Raw genomic sequence first — 14,688 nt, 5'->3', positions numbered from 1 at the left:
ACGGTAAAATCAAAAAGTGAAATGCAGCGAGAAGTTGAAGCAAAACCAGGTTCGAAAGCAGTGGATTGTTTCCCAACGAACCTAATTAGGGAAACACTTTGGTTGTCCCTTTTTAAAGTTTCAAGCATAGAGAGGATTCCTCGGTTCACTGACTAATTTCTTCTGTTTCGCCAGGCTTCCTTTTTCGTCTCTTTTTTCTTTGCGACGCGTTTACTCGGAAAATAATGAGAGGAAAGAAGGGAAAGCGTGAAGAACGGAGTCTCGTTATTTCCTTTCCGAGAGCTACTAGTTTTCCTTTTCCCCCAGTTGCTACGCAAATACACGCGTGCTCGTGAAGCAACGATTTCGAGCGAGAAAGGCGAATAAATAAAGCAAAGGAAAAAACGTAAAAAAAGGAGCCTGGAAAAATATCAACGAGATTCGGTGTCCGCCTCGTTGGCTGTTTCGTTCCGTTCCTGAAAAATTGGAACGGGCTTTACCTCTTTTTACCGCGCGTTCTTTTTTCTGTTTTCAGAAAAGTCGGATTAAAAAATCAAAAGCTGCGTCGGCTGCCATTTTGCTGGGCAAAAAGAATCTGGCCATATGTACGGCACAACAAAACCTGTTATTGCTTACGATAAATCAATTTGAATAAAATACTTGACCTCAGAAATTACTCACATCATAATGATGAACACATGATGTCCACATATGTGGACACTAGATGCTCAGTTTAATAGAACATCAATTATCCACATGTCGATGATGCCCACATATGTGGACACTAGGTGCTCCATTTAAAAGAAAATCAAATGTCCACATGTTGATAATGTCCACATATGTGAACACTAGTTGTTCAACTTAAAAGAATATCAATTGTCTACATGTTGATGATGTCAACATATGTGGACACTAACTGTGCAATTTAGAAGACAACCAAATGTCCACATGATGTTGATATCCACATATGTGGACAATAGATACTTCATTTAGAAGAAGATTAATTATCCACACGATGATGAAGTCCACATATGTGGTCACTAGTTGCTGAATATAGAAGAAAACCAAATATCCACATATATGGGCCACTAGTTGCTGTATGTAAAAGTGAAATGCTCACACGATGACGTCCACATATATGGCTGCTACTAAATTTAGAATATCCACATACAATAGTACCCAAAAGATGTTCACAAACATCACTACTATTCGTTCAATAAAAAACAATACCAAATGCACATATCAGAAGAGACTAAAACTGTAACTTAACAATTACAATAATAATTGCTATAAGAAAAAAGAAGAGTTGAGTAAAAACATGACGTCGAACGTATGACGAAGGAAAACCTAAATAAATAAAAAAAAAAGAGGGAAGAGAAGTCTAGGCGAGCGAATGAAATACGTCGGACGCTAAATGGAACGAATTGACGAACGATCGACGGACGCCAATAACCTGTCCCGTGCACAATGGCCACGCTTCCGGTTCCGGACCGGTATTAAGCCTGTTATCGCGCTCAGCCAGCTCGATCCACGAAAATTTGCTCGTCATTGCTAGACCGTACGGTAATCTTCGAAGAATAGGCTTCTTCGGATTGCCGATAGAAGAGGCAGCTCAGCGCTAAGTAGTCGAGGATTATCCCCAGCTGGGAATTCCTAAGAAACTGACGACTGTCCTTCGATTAATTGCTCGATCAAAAGAAGTTGAACTGCTTCGATGTCGGGGTAATTGTAGGGGACTGCTTTTTAAGATTTCAGTCTCGGTTGTATGAAGATATACGTGGTGGAGTGTCGTGTATGACATAGTGCGTTCAATTTCTGTGCGTAGGATTAGGATGGGTCGAATTATTGCACATTGTATTATTACGCATTGAATTACCACGCATCCAATTCCTACGTACAACATTACCACGCAGAAAATTCCTACGTTCGAAAATATCACGCGCTATATTGCAACGTAGTGCATTACTGATGCGCAGAATTACTGTGCACGGAGTCTCCTACGCGTAGAATTACTGCGCATCGAACTCCTTACGCGTTGAATTACTGCGCATTGAATTATTCACGCGTCGAATTACTCACGCGTCGAATTACTGCGCATCGAATTATCCACGCATCGAATTACTCACGCGTCGAATTACTCACGCGTCGAATTACTCACGCGTCGAATTACTCACGCGTCGAATTACTCACGCGTCGAATTACAGCGCATCGAATTATCCACGCGTCGAATTACCCACGCGTCGAATTACTCACGCGTCGAATTATCCACGCGTCGAATTATCCACGCATCGAATTACTCACGCGTCCAATTACCCACGCGTCGAAATACTCACGCGTCGAATTACCCACGCGTCGAATTATCCACGCGTCCAATTACCCACGCGTCGAATTATCCACGCATCCAATTACCCACGCGTCGAATTACTCACGCGTCGAATCACCCACGCATCGAATTACTCACGCGTCGAATTACCCACGCGTCGAATTACTCACGCGTCGAATTATTCACGCGTCGAATTACCCACGCGTCGAATTACTCACGCGTCGAATTATTCACGCGTCGAATTACCCACGCGTCGAATCACTCACGCGTCAAATTACCCACGCGTCGAATTACCCACGCGTCGAATTACTGCGCGTCGAATTACTCACGCATCGAATAACCCACGCGTCGAATTACTGCGCATCGAATTACCTACGCGCCGAATTACTACGCACCGAACTCCCTACGCGCCGAATTACTGCGCATCGAATTACTTCCGCACCGAATTACTGCGCACCGAATTTCTTACGCATCGAATTCCTTACATATTAAATTCCTCACGCACCAAATTACCACGCGACCAATTCCACAATTTCCGCCAAATCACCACGCGTCATATCTCCATCCGTCAAATGACCAAGCGTTAATCCTCAACTGCCATACCTCGATAAATCCTCAAATTCAATCTCCGCCAATGACAATCACCGAATTCTCACGCAGGCTATAACTTACGCACCCGTACCTTTAAATTAATAAACGAAAATAAAAGAAAAATATAAAACGAGTATAAAGCTTAAAATTGGAAGCAGTACGAAGCTAACGATAAATTCCGGGGTTTCGTGACCCAGCGCAAGGTTCAAGCACCTGATGCACCGGCCAAAAAAGCCGGGATAAAAAAGATATCCCGAAGGAACAGCGATTTAAGAATTATTCGTGTTGGTAAAAAATTCTCAGCGTACCTCAAGACAACGTAGGATTAAGAAAGGTTGGATTAACGAGTACGCCGTGGAGTTTCAAGATAACGAGACCGGAAGTCTTCGTGTCTCACGAACGGACGAGAACAGTCCGGCCATTATTATCCTGCTATTTTCTTACCGGACACTTTTTAAGGAAACGTTCCTTTTCTTTCTTTGCTGCGTCCTTTTTGCCGAGCAACGGTAATCGCGTTGCGCACAGAGGATAACAGAAATGCACAAATTTTTCGGGAAGAAATCATGGAAATTTAGTTTGCTTTACGACCCACCATAAATATGAAAGATAACGAAAGACAATGGGTCTATTCCGAAGAAAGTCGAGAAGGGTTATAACCTTGAGGAATCGAGAAATCCGCGTCGTCTGCGAAAATCGGAAGTCACCAGACCGCCGGTGAAATAAAGATAACCGAGAATCGAGGCCATTTCAGGATTTGTCCCTCGGGAATTCCTGGCTGAGCAAAACGATTATCCTTCGGATAAGGTGGGGCTGGCTTAGCAGTCTCCCTTAGGGCTCCCTTCATTATCATTTTAAAAGTGCACCGCTTTAGCTATTGTTTCTGCTAATGAAAGGGTGTTACGTCTTTGATATTCGCTCGAAAGGAAACGGAAATAATTGAGAAGTTCTCTAAATGGAACTGTTGAAGGTCCGAGACTTCATATCCGGTTTAAGACCGATGGTTCCTAAATTGGAATTCATCAGATGCGAGGTCAAGACCTCAGCCGAATTTACAATAAAGCTTATCCGGACTTGAAGCTGATCCTCGGAGAACTCGCAAGCCTCCCCTGTTTAACTGGGCATCCAACGTCCATCACATCCACGAGAATAAAAGGTAAACAGTAAAAGTTTGAAAAGTACCGAAACGATAAATCACGGCAACAAATCGCAAACACGGTCACAATGGCCGGTCCTAGAGCCGGGATGCCGTTAGCAATGATGGACGACGTCTTGATGTAAATCTTGCCCTTACAAACAAGGACTATCCGCGGCATCTCGAGGAAAATCTCGAATCTCTGCGTCCTTGTCCGTTCGTCCCACGGATTCCGTGGCGGAGGGTCGATAACGAGGAAGGGCAACGTAATAACTATCCCGGCATCGGGAGGACAAGTTGGACCGGATCAACGTCTTGGCGGAAGAGGAGTTTCCCCAGGGATCCGGGTGGAGTCCTTTTTACGGGATTCCCGCGGTAGGCCAAATCCGACGATCGTTGGGTGGCTCTTCGGAAGCTCGGAGAAATAAGGGAAAGGGACGGGAGAAAGAGAGATAGGCTCTGGACGAGCGGGTTCGCATTAAAATTCAAATATCACGGTCGAGGAAGAGCCCCCGCTTTGAGGTCCGTGGAGCACGCCGGGCCAATATGAATACATTACAACGTGTTTGCATCCAGCCCCGGGCCGGTAATGCCTTCTATTAGAATCATGCTGGCGCATTTTAATACGGGACGAGAGCTCAGGAGATCGCTCCCTACTCGCTCTTTCACCGCTTGCAAATAACCGGCTTGTTCTGACCCGAATATCGACGTGGTCACGCGCGAAACGGACTCGACAACTGACTATGCACTCCACGAAATTAGGCTTAGGGTTAGCGGAGGAAGCAGGTGGCGATACCGCAGTTAGGCCCGAGTATGGTAATCGTTTGGGCATGTGGGGACGTAAGAGAGGATCTGTGGATTAGCAAAGGGATTTGTTGCTCGATAGCTGAGAGCTATCTGGGAACCTCTAGAACGGATGTAGTTTATGCACTACACTGGAATGGCTTTGTCAAATAATTTTAGAGCAACAGATTTTGTTGGTTTGGTACTTAGGAGTCATCTAGTGAGTCCTAAAGACATTTGAGCTCTAAGGAAATGTCCTTAGGACTATAATGATAGTCCTAGTAGTGTCTGAGGACATACTGGAGATCAACTATCAAGTGTCAACTGAATGAGATCAACTGGTAGATAGTTTAACAGCAGTAACGTGATCAATTAAGAACGACAAGGATTTAATGGCGTGCTGCCTTCATTTGAGTACCTGTGAGTCATCTAGTGATCCCTAGATCGAAGGACCTAAGTACAAGTACATAGACCAAGTGAATGTGGAAGTACATAAGGTTTAGAACAAGATATGAATATAAAAATTTAGAAATGAAGGCTTCGTCCCTAACAGACTACATCGAAGGCTACTAAAGAGTCACCTAGTGATCCCTAGACATATGAAGTAACCTAACTATCCTTCACTCGAGTCCTCTTTATCGCAAAAATTGCAACACACAACATTTAACCGAATGAATATAATTCCACCAACGACCCAGGAGACCTAATTTCCGCTCGACTGCTACAATATCGAATATCGTCACCTCAAAACACGTTTAAACGTCGTCCAATCCCAGAAATAGCCCCTGTTGGAAAAACTGTGCAGTCGACGAAGCAATTTTCTAGCTAATAATGACTTGCATCTACCATGACTGCTTACGTAATAATTATAGCTTCGATCGTAAAGATTCGTTGATGAACAAACAAACGGATAACTCGCTCTTACGTGGATCGACTAATTTATAGTTTCTGGCTACGGATTATCCGGGAAGCAATGAGCAGGAGGACGGATCACAGGCTAGAGGCTGCAATCAGCCACGGGCGGGCAACTTCGATGCAACGACAAAATTGGCATCCGCGTTATCATTACAGGGCAACCTGGCGCACGCATAAATATGCATGCGAGGAAATTAGTCCCGACGGGAAATTACACGGTGACGATGACGTCGAATCCGATCCACCCACCTTCCTGTTTACGCTTTTAGTCGATCGAAATAACGGGCTATCGCCAATTCCAATTATTTCCAATTTCGAGACACTTTACTTCCGCGCTCTCTACATTATTTAAAGAGTGCGCCAAGGGTGCATCAAGAGTGCGTTATTGGTGTATCAAGAGTACATTAGGGGGGCCTTGTGGGTGTATCAAGAGGGCATCCTTGGTGCGTCACAGGTGTATTAAGAGTGCGTCAAGGATGCATCACGAATGCGTCATTGGTGCGTCAAGAGTATATCACGAGTGCCTTCTGGGTGTATCAAGAGTGCGTCATTGATGCGTCACGGGTGTATCAAGAGTACATCGTGGGTACATCAACAGTGCGTCGTTAGTGCGTCAAAAGTACATCACATGTGCGTCATGGCTGTATCAAGAGTGCGTCATTGGTGCGTCACGGGTGTATCAAGAGTACGTCGTGGGTACATCAACAGTGCGTCGTTAGTGCGTCGAAAGTACATCACATGTGCGTCATGGCTGTATCAAGAGTGCGTCGTTGGTGCGTCACGAGTGTGTCAAGAGTGCGTCATTGGTGCGTCACAGGTGTATCAAGAGTGCGTCAAGGGTACATGAAGAGTGCGTCATTGGTGCGTCACGAGTGTGTCAAGAGTGCGTCATTGGTGCGTCAAGAGTGCATCAAGAGTGCGTCATTGGTGCGTCACAGGTGTATCAGAGTGCGTCACAGGTGTATCAGAGTGCGTCACAGGTGTATCAGAGTGCGTCATTGGTGCGTCAAGGGTACATCAAAAGTGCGTCATTGGTGCGTCACAGGTGTATCAAGAGTGCGTCATTGGTGCGTCACGAGTGCGTCATAGGTGCGTCACGAGTGTCCAGGATGCGTCATTGGTGCGTCACGAGTGTGTCGAGAGTGCGTCAAAGGTGCGTCAAGAGTGTGTCAAGAGTGTGTCAAGAGTGCGTCAAAGGTGCGTCAAGAGTGTGTCAAGAGTGCGTCAAAGATGCATCACGAGTGTGTCATTGGTGCGTCACGAGTACATCACGGAAGCCTAGTGGGTGTATCCAGAGTGCGTCATTGGTGCGTCATGATATCGTAGAGCAAAGGATCGAACGAACGAGTCATAAATTTTTGGTCATCGATCGACAAAACTTCGTTATAAATCCGATCTGAAAATAATTACGCATTGTTAAATACAAGAGAATAATGTCGATGAGTTCTGTTACAACATGTGTAGCATCGAATGGCAGTAAAATCGGGAAAGTGTTCGAATCGGTCCTGTAGTTAGTTCCCAGTGAAACACAAGGCTGAAACGGCTATTATTCTCCGTAACGCGTTATTTTAACGTTAAAGCGAGTCGTTCATTATATTAATTACGCTCGAAACGTGCTCCGCTCGTTAACCCTGCAGCTCATTTGATAATACGGCATATCGCGATAGCGAGCCGAGGGGTCGGAAAAAACTGGGCTAATCGAATAAAGGAGAGACGACAAACGAGAATGATCCGTTTGTTTAAATATCGGAGACGTCGAAGGATAATGGATCGAAAACACAATGGTTGTCCTTTCCCTTTTCCTGCGCGTCCATGAACGGAGATCTCGTTTTCCGTTCGCCGAGGAAGGAGAACGAAGGTTGCGAGCGACCGGTAATCGTCTCCCGAACGAATTCTTTTCCCAACGATCCTTTACTATACAGAGGCGTTTAACCGTGTAACCCATGCGTTCTGGATGGTTTAACGGAGCCAACGACCTGGACACCGCCGTATATGGTTCTCTCCGGGCGTTCGAGCTTCTTTCAACGCTTCGCGCGTTCCTCGATCGTGTACCGCTTATTAGGAGAAACGCTCGGGAAACCGATCGCAGAAAACGTCGATGAAAGTTTCTGCAGTTTCGGAATATCCCTAACTGACCAGAATAAATAAAATCCTCTTTCCGCAATTTTCTTGCGGAAAATTCGCACATTCGTATCGAAGTTTCGAATTCCGGAGACTTATAAATTTCCAATGGATTTTGTATCGCAACGATAAATTCCCGACGGGATAGTTATCTCCGCTAACTCACGGAACAGGATGATGTACACGGCGAACGTAAATATCGCAAACGGAAATTTATACGCGACCATAACTTCCTCGAGTCTTCTTTTTGTTGTCGGAACTCGGTTACCTGGTTGTTTCGGGGAAAAAAAGCGGAGAAAAAAACTTTGCGCCTGCGTTGTTTAATCGCGACGTCGGGAACGAAGAACGGAAACGAAGGAATCGGATAAGAATCCACGACAGCGGAACGCGTTCTTGCGCGTCCGTGCGAATAAATCTGCGAGCAAGTCGATGCCGTTTGCTGACCAGGCCGGCTGTTTATTTTCCAGATTGCAGCTATTCGTCTGGCCTCCTAACCGAACCATAAATTCACCGTGCAAATGGCTGTTCGGAAAATGCATTCGGGGCTGGATGTGTTTGCCGATTACAAAATCGTGTTGCCAGCAGAAACCTGGAATCCATAAAGATATCTTCTATCTAATCGGTTTACGAGCGTTATCGGCCAATGAACCATTTACGAGTAGTCATTTAAAAACAGTCTGACGAAGAATAACACTCCCTATAATCTGTACGAGTACTCTACAATCGAATTCTGGTGAAGTCAAACGGTAGAGAAATTTTTTGCGAATATTGCTACTGTAGAAGAATGATGGGACTTATAGCAATGATCATCAGATAGTCACATCATGAGCCAAGCAGAAGGCTGAAGTGATCAGGATGGGATCATATGAAGACTGGTCATACTGACCCTTGTAGCCAATTGTTATTATTGGCCCTAGTAGCCAAGTGTTGTTACCGACCCTAGTAGCTAACTGTTGTTACTGAGCCTAGTAGCCAAGTGTCGTTACTGACCCTAGTAGCCAACTGTTATTACTGACCTTAGTAGCCAAGTGTTGTTACTGACCCTAGTAGCCAAGTGTCGTTACTGACCCTAGTAGCCAAGTGTTGTTACTGACCCTAGTAGCCAAGTGTCGTTACTGACCCTAGTAGCCAAGTGTTGTTACTGACCCTAGTAGCTAACTGTTGTTACTGAGCCTAGTAGCCAAGTGTTGTTACTGAGCCTAGTAGCAAACTGTTATTACTGACCCTAGTAGCCAACTGTTATTACTGACCTTAGTAGCCAAGTGCTGTTACTGACCCTTGTAGTCAACTGTTATTACTGACTCTAGTAGCTAACTGTTGTTACTGACCCTAGTAGCCAAGTGTCGTTACTGACCCTAGTAGCAAACTGTTATTACTGACCCTAGTAGCCAAGTGTTGTTACTGACCCTTGTAGTCAACTGTTATTACTGACCCTAGTAGCCAAGTGTTTGTTACTGACCCTAGTAGCCAAGTGTTGTTACTGACCCTAGTAGCTAACTGTTGTTACTGACCCTAGTAGCCAACTATTGTTACTGACCCTAGTAGCCAAGTGTCGTTACTGACCCTAGTAGCCAAGTGTCGTTACCGACCCTAGTAGCCAACTGTTGTTACCAACCCTAGTAGCCAACTGTTGTTACTGACCCTAGTAGCCAAGTGTCGTTACCGACCCTAGTAGCCAACTGTTGTTACCAACCCTAGTAGCCAACTGTTGTTACTGACCCTAGTAGCCAAGTGTCGTCCACCCAGAAGATGAAGATTCCCATAAAAACTACACCACAATTATTCTGTACGAGCCATCTTTGCTTTTGGTCCATCTTCAAACACCAGAAATCCGCCAATATTGTATTCGTAAAAAGTGGAAAAAAGTTTTGCACCAGCGTCACGGTTGACTTTGCTCGGTTCACGCCTCGCGAGCCAACGCGAATTTGCATGGTTACACGCAGTCGCTGTCCGCGCGCGAATAAACGTATTTACTCAAGGGCAGAGGGTGCGTAGGGGTCGATAGACGGAAGGACAAAGATAACCCGGATGAACGACAGAGCGTGGACCAAAGTAGTGTCATGGTATCGCGTTACGGACTAGCTATCGATTCGCAGCCAGCTATCAGCTTTCGTTGCTAGGCGATATATCGGCGAAAAGAGAGAGGCTGGGAGTCAGAAACGCAGTTACCGACGAACGGAAGCAACTTTTCTCGAGACGGTCCCACAACCGAGACCGCTAAACCGCAACTGCAACGCGAGTCCCCTGGACACCGCAACGTTTTGCTCTAGTTCGTCACCCTTTGGTAAAATTTATTTTACGGTTCACCGATAATCAGCGACCGAGTGACCAGAAAAGTAATCGTCGCTTAAAATCTAATTTTGAAGCTACCCGGAAATAAGTGGATACGGGGAGCAACAGACGCGGGGACCTGGAAGAGGTCCAGGCAAGGACGACCGGGTCTAATCGACCTTCGGATCGTTGGCCTGCGCCATAGAATTTTAAACGGTGACGCGGGGAATGCGTTCCTCGGACTCTCTCTTTGGGGCCGTCTATGGCAGTGACTGGTAACGGCATTGCCAGGTAGTCCAAGTTTTGCGTTTATAGCTTTGTCAGGTCTGTCGTTGAAAAAAGAGGAAAGAAATTTTCCAATAACCTGATGGTCTATACTGAATTATCTCTCTACTCTTCATGTGATCCTAAGTTAGTCTGTTGTTGAGCTTGAGTCTATGTTTGTCAGTTAGATCAACTGATCTCTGGGTTAATTTGATTTGTACTGAATTATATTTGTGTCTACACACTTCCACTTGATCCTGAGTTACTCTGTTGAGCTTGGGTCTATATATACCAATTAGATCAACTAATCTCAGGGTTTGACCTATACTAAATTATATTTGTGTCTACTCTTCATGTGATCCTAAGATACTCTGTTGAGCTTGAGTCTATGTTTGTCAGTTAGATCAACTGATCTCTGGGTTAATTTGATTTGTACTGAATTATATTTGTGTCTACACACTTCCACTTGATCCTGAGTTACTCTGTTAAGCTTGAGTCTATATATACCAATTAGATCAACTAATCTCAGGGTTTGACCCATACTAAATTATATTTGTGTCTCCTCTTCATGTGATCCTAAGATACTCTGTTGAGCTTGAGTCCATCTTTGTCAGTTAGATCCATTAATCTCTAGGTTAATTTGATTTGTACTGAATTATATTTGTGTCTACACACTTCCACTTGATCCTGAGTTACTCTGTTGAGCTTGAGTCTATATATACCAATTAGATCAACTAATCTCAGGGTTTGACCCATACTAAATTATATTTGTGTCTACTCTTCATGTGATCCTAAGATACTCTGTTGAGCTTGAGTCCATCTTTGTCAGTTAGATCCATTAATCTCTAGGTTAATTTGATTTGTACTGAATTATATTTATGTCTACACACTTCCACCTGATCCTGAGTTACTCTGTTAAGCTTGAGTCTATATATACCAATTAGATCAACTAATCTCAGGGTTTGATCTTTACTGAATTATATTTGTGTCTACACACTTCCACTTGATCCTAAGTTACTCTGTTGAGCTTGAATACCCAGTACTCCTACCAGATTATCTCGACTAATCCTTGCCAGGCCAATGTTTACTCAGCTTGAATGTCTATTGAATATATTCTGCTGCTACTCACAAGCCAATTGAACTGGGTGAAATCGTCTGAATATATTAGAAAAAAAGCCAAGTATAAACTGTGATACACAAAGGAGTAGATAGTGGCGTAGCAATTGTAGCCTCTCGTTAGAGGCGACAATTAAAGCTCTCGTTATTTTCAGCCACGAGAACTGGATCGTTTTAATGAGGGCCCAGGGAATTAAACGTTTCGAGATTACACGATGCAACGTTCCTTCCAGCGGCGGGTTGCATCTCGAAATTATTGCCGTCGTGGAACGACTGAACTTAAGTCCCCGACTTCGTATCTGCTTAAAACAATTATTCCAGCGACACAAGAGAATCATCCAGAACGAGAAAATCTCCTGGCGACGAAATAAAACTGCGTTAGAGCTTGATTAAATCAGAGATTGGGTAAATTGCAGTCCGGGATAGGCCTAGATCGTATTAAGATTAACTTTGATGGCGTGCTTAAATTTCTCCCTTTAATTGCAATTTTTCTTGGAATTCCACGCTCGTAATTTTCGAAACTATTCCGTAAAAAGATTTAATGTTTCACGTGCGACCGGAATATGTGACGACAAAGAAATTAACGAGCAGCTCGTTAAAAAAAAAAGATAAAGAAATAAGATGAATTAGCGTTAAATGTACGTGTACGTGTTCAGAGCAGTATGAATCCAATTTAACTAGATGATTCTGTGTGAGTGTAATTATCTATTCACGCTCTGGCCAGGCTGCCCACGCGTTCCAGCTAATTGCCTAATAACTTGCGATGAAAAGAATTCTAGCGTCGACTATGGATTATTCTACAAATTCCTTTATCTCATCTTAACACGTTATTACGTAACATTTTTCGTTTAATTCCATTCATTAACTGTCTCCGTCTCCTGTGCTTTTCTTATTACTTCTGTTGATATATTTGATGTCTTTCTTAAACTTGTCATTCTAACTCGTTTAATTTTCTTTTTAAAAATCTGTGTTGAGAGTCACTGGGTTTACAATAGCCTCTGCAGAGTCAATGGACCCAAGGCCTAAGGACCAACTGGCGTCCAGGTTATTTTTCTTCAGGAATACTTTTACTGGAAGTCACATTGTGAACCCTGACCTTCCGAGTCACCTTCAATTTCATTTTACTTTCCTTATAAACCCAATATTCCCATAAAGTCGTACAAACTCAAACCACGATTATCGCATTATCATAAAATCAGCATCCGATTGAAACGCGTGATCAATACCCAGTTCCCACGCAGCACGATCCTTCCATCTTTCTTTCTCCTTCGACCACTGTCTCTTTCAACGCGTTACACGCGCGAGCCTCTAAGCGTTACGGCCACGTGCACGCGTTTCAAAACAAACACCAGCGAGTCGTAGCTGCTTTTTTCTATGTCCGTTCTCGTTGGAAACTTTCCGTTGCCCGGTAATGAAACGGGGACCACAGCTGCCACTTAAGGCCCCCATTGTTACGCAATCCCTAAATCTGGTCTTCGAGACACGTGCTGGCTCCCAACGTAATTTTATCACCGTATCGCTGTTGGAATATGGGGCTCATTTAAAATAAAATATAAAAATATTTTTAAAATAATAAATTAATTTAATACCTGCCTAATTAAATATATTGTTTCCTTAGGTTCATTGACTGTCTCCAGAGTTAAGGCTTTTCTTTATTGTACAGTGACTCTCAACACATTTATTTTTTCTCACTAAAATAATAACGTAACAGTGCAGGTCCTTGGATTACATGCAAGTAGAAAGTTGTTCAGAACGACCTTCATATTAAAAAATCCATACGTATCCCAGAAAGCAAATCCTTAGTTAATTTTCTTATTACCTACAGAATAGATATACGATTAATGTCGAGCAAAAAAGGACAAGGCAGGTGCCCCAGAAGAAAAGGGAACGTCTCTTGTAGCACGGGGTGCGTGCAAAATGCAAGCACGGAGTGCAACGTATGCACGAAAACAGGTATCGAGAGGCGCAGGTGGCCTCTGCCAATGGGGAACTTTCGACAAAGAACGCCACTCGGAACAAAGAAATTTCTCAGCGTACAAAGACGTCGGTGGGGGGCACATACTGCACGTCACGTCTGCGCCCGACTCTACGTGCACGCCGCACCGAGTTTCTTTCTTTGGACGGTTAAACGAGAAATTAAACGGACCACTCCCATTCTGACTGTCTTTGACGGGAACGTATCTCAAACGACTGTGATAAAGAACTTTTTAATCGTCGATTGAACAATTAAGCTCTCGACTATGAAACGCTACTTTATATTTTTCAACGCTGTTTTAACTACTTACTTATAATCACTTATTTACTGATCAGTCTTTAAACAGTAGTTGAAACTGTTTAAATTTCAAATGGTTGTATGTAACAAATTTAGTGAAATAATAAAAATTTATTAGTGAAAATAGATATTAAAAATTGATTAATTAAATGAAAACTAAAATTTATTAATTAAATGAAAACTGAAATTAATTAATTAAATGAAAATTAAAATTAATTAAAAAGATACCTGACAAGATTCCTTTTGTATTCATGACTTAACTTAAATACAGTTAATTTTTCAATTCACGTTTCTGATAAATTTCAGGCGTATTTAAAAAGATACCTGACAATCCTTTTGTATTCATGAAAACTTAAATACAGTTAATTTTCCAATTCACATTTCTGATAAATTTCAGGCGTATTTAAAAAGATACCTGACAATACTTTTGTATTCATGAAAACTTAAATACAGTAAATTTTCCAATCCACATTTTCTGAAAAAAGAAAATTGATAAAGGTAAATAATTAGTAAATAAAAAGTATAATTGTATCTATAAAAAATGATAGAGTCAATAAAATAAAGTTTAGACGGGTTGTGAAATATAGATATAATTTTATGACGTAAGAAACGTTGCTAACATAAGCCATTTTGCTCGCGGATTTATTGGACAACGCAAGTGTAATATAATGCTAATGGGTTAAATCGTTCTCGATGCGGTAACGCTCCAGACAAACTCGAATTCTTCGCTTTCGTAACACGTTTCTGCTTCGTAGCTTTGTAAACAGGGTAATCAAAGTAAACACCTAGGCATGCGATGGTCGTCTTAATTACACGCCATGCTTCGACGATCTAGGCGGACCGAAATGGGAAAGCTAAAAAAAAATAAGAAAAAGAGGATGGCGGAGAAGAGAGAGTAATACCGTGACGCCTTTGATCTCG

At 43.0% G+C, this 14,688-nt stretch overlaps 1 protein-coding gene across 3 annotated transcripts in view; it reads right to left on the bottom strand.

Annotated features, from left to right (window-relative positions):
- alpha-Man-IIb (alpha-Mannosidase class II b) overlaps nt 1-14,688 on the bottom strand; it is a 118,183-nt gene that overhangs the window by 102,361 nt on the left and 1,134 nt on the right. Inside the window, exon 1 of one of the 3 annotated variants that reach the window (XM_076541627.1) lies at nt 14,092-14,148. The exons of the other annotated variants lie outside the window; for them this stretch is intronic. The gene's annotated coding sequence lies outside the window, so the exon portion shown is untranslated. Of the gene's footprint in view, nt 1-14,091; nt 14,149-14,688 lie in introns of those variants that run through there. 3 annotated transcript variants of the gene reach the window in all.

This window comes from Megachile rotundata, chromosome 16 (genome assembly GCF_050947335.1).
Source record: "Megachile rotundata isolate GNS110a chromosome 16, iyMegRotu1, whole genome shotgun sequence".
In the NCBI taxonomy this organism is placed as follows: domain Eukaryota; kingdom Metazoa; phylum Arthropoda; class Insecta; order Hymenoptera; family Megachilidae; genus Megachile; species Megachile rotundata.
Note: the sequence above shows the minus strand (reverse complement) of the source record. Positions and strands in the feature narration are given on the sequence as shown.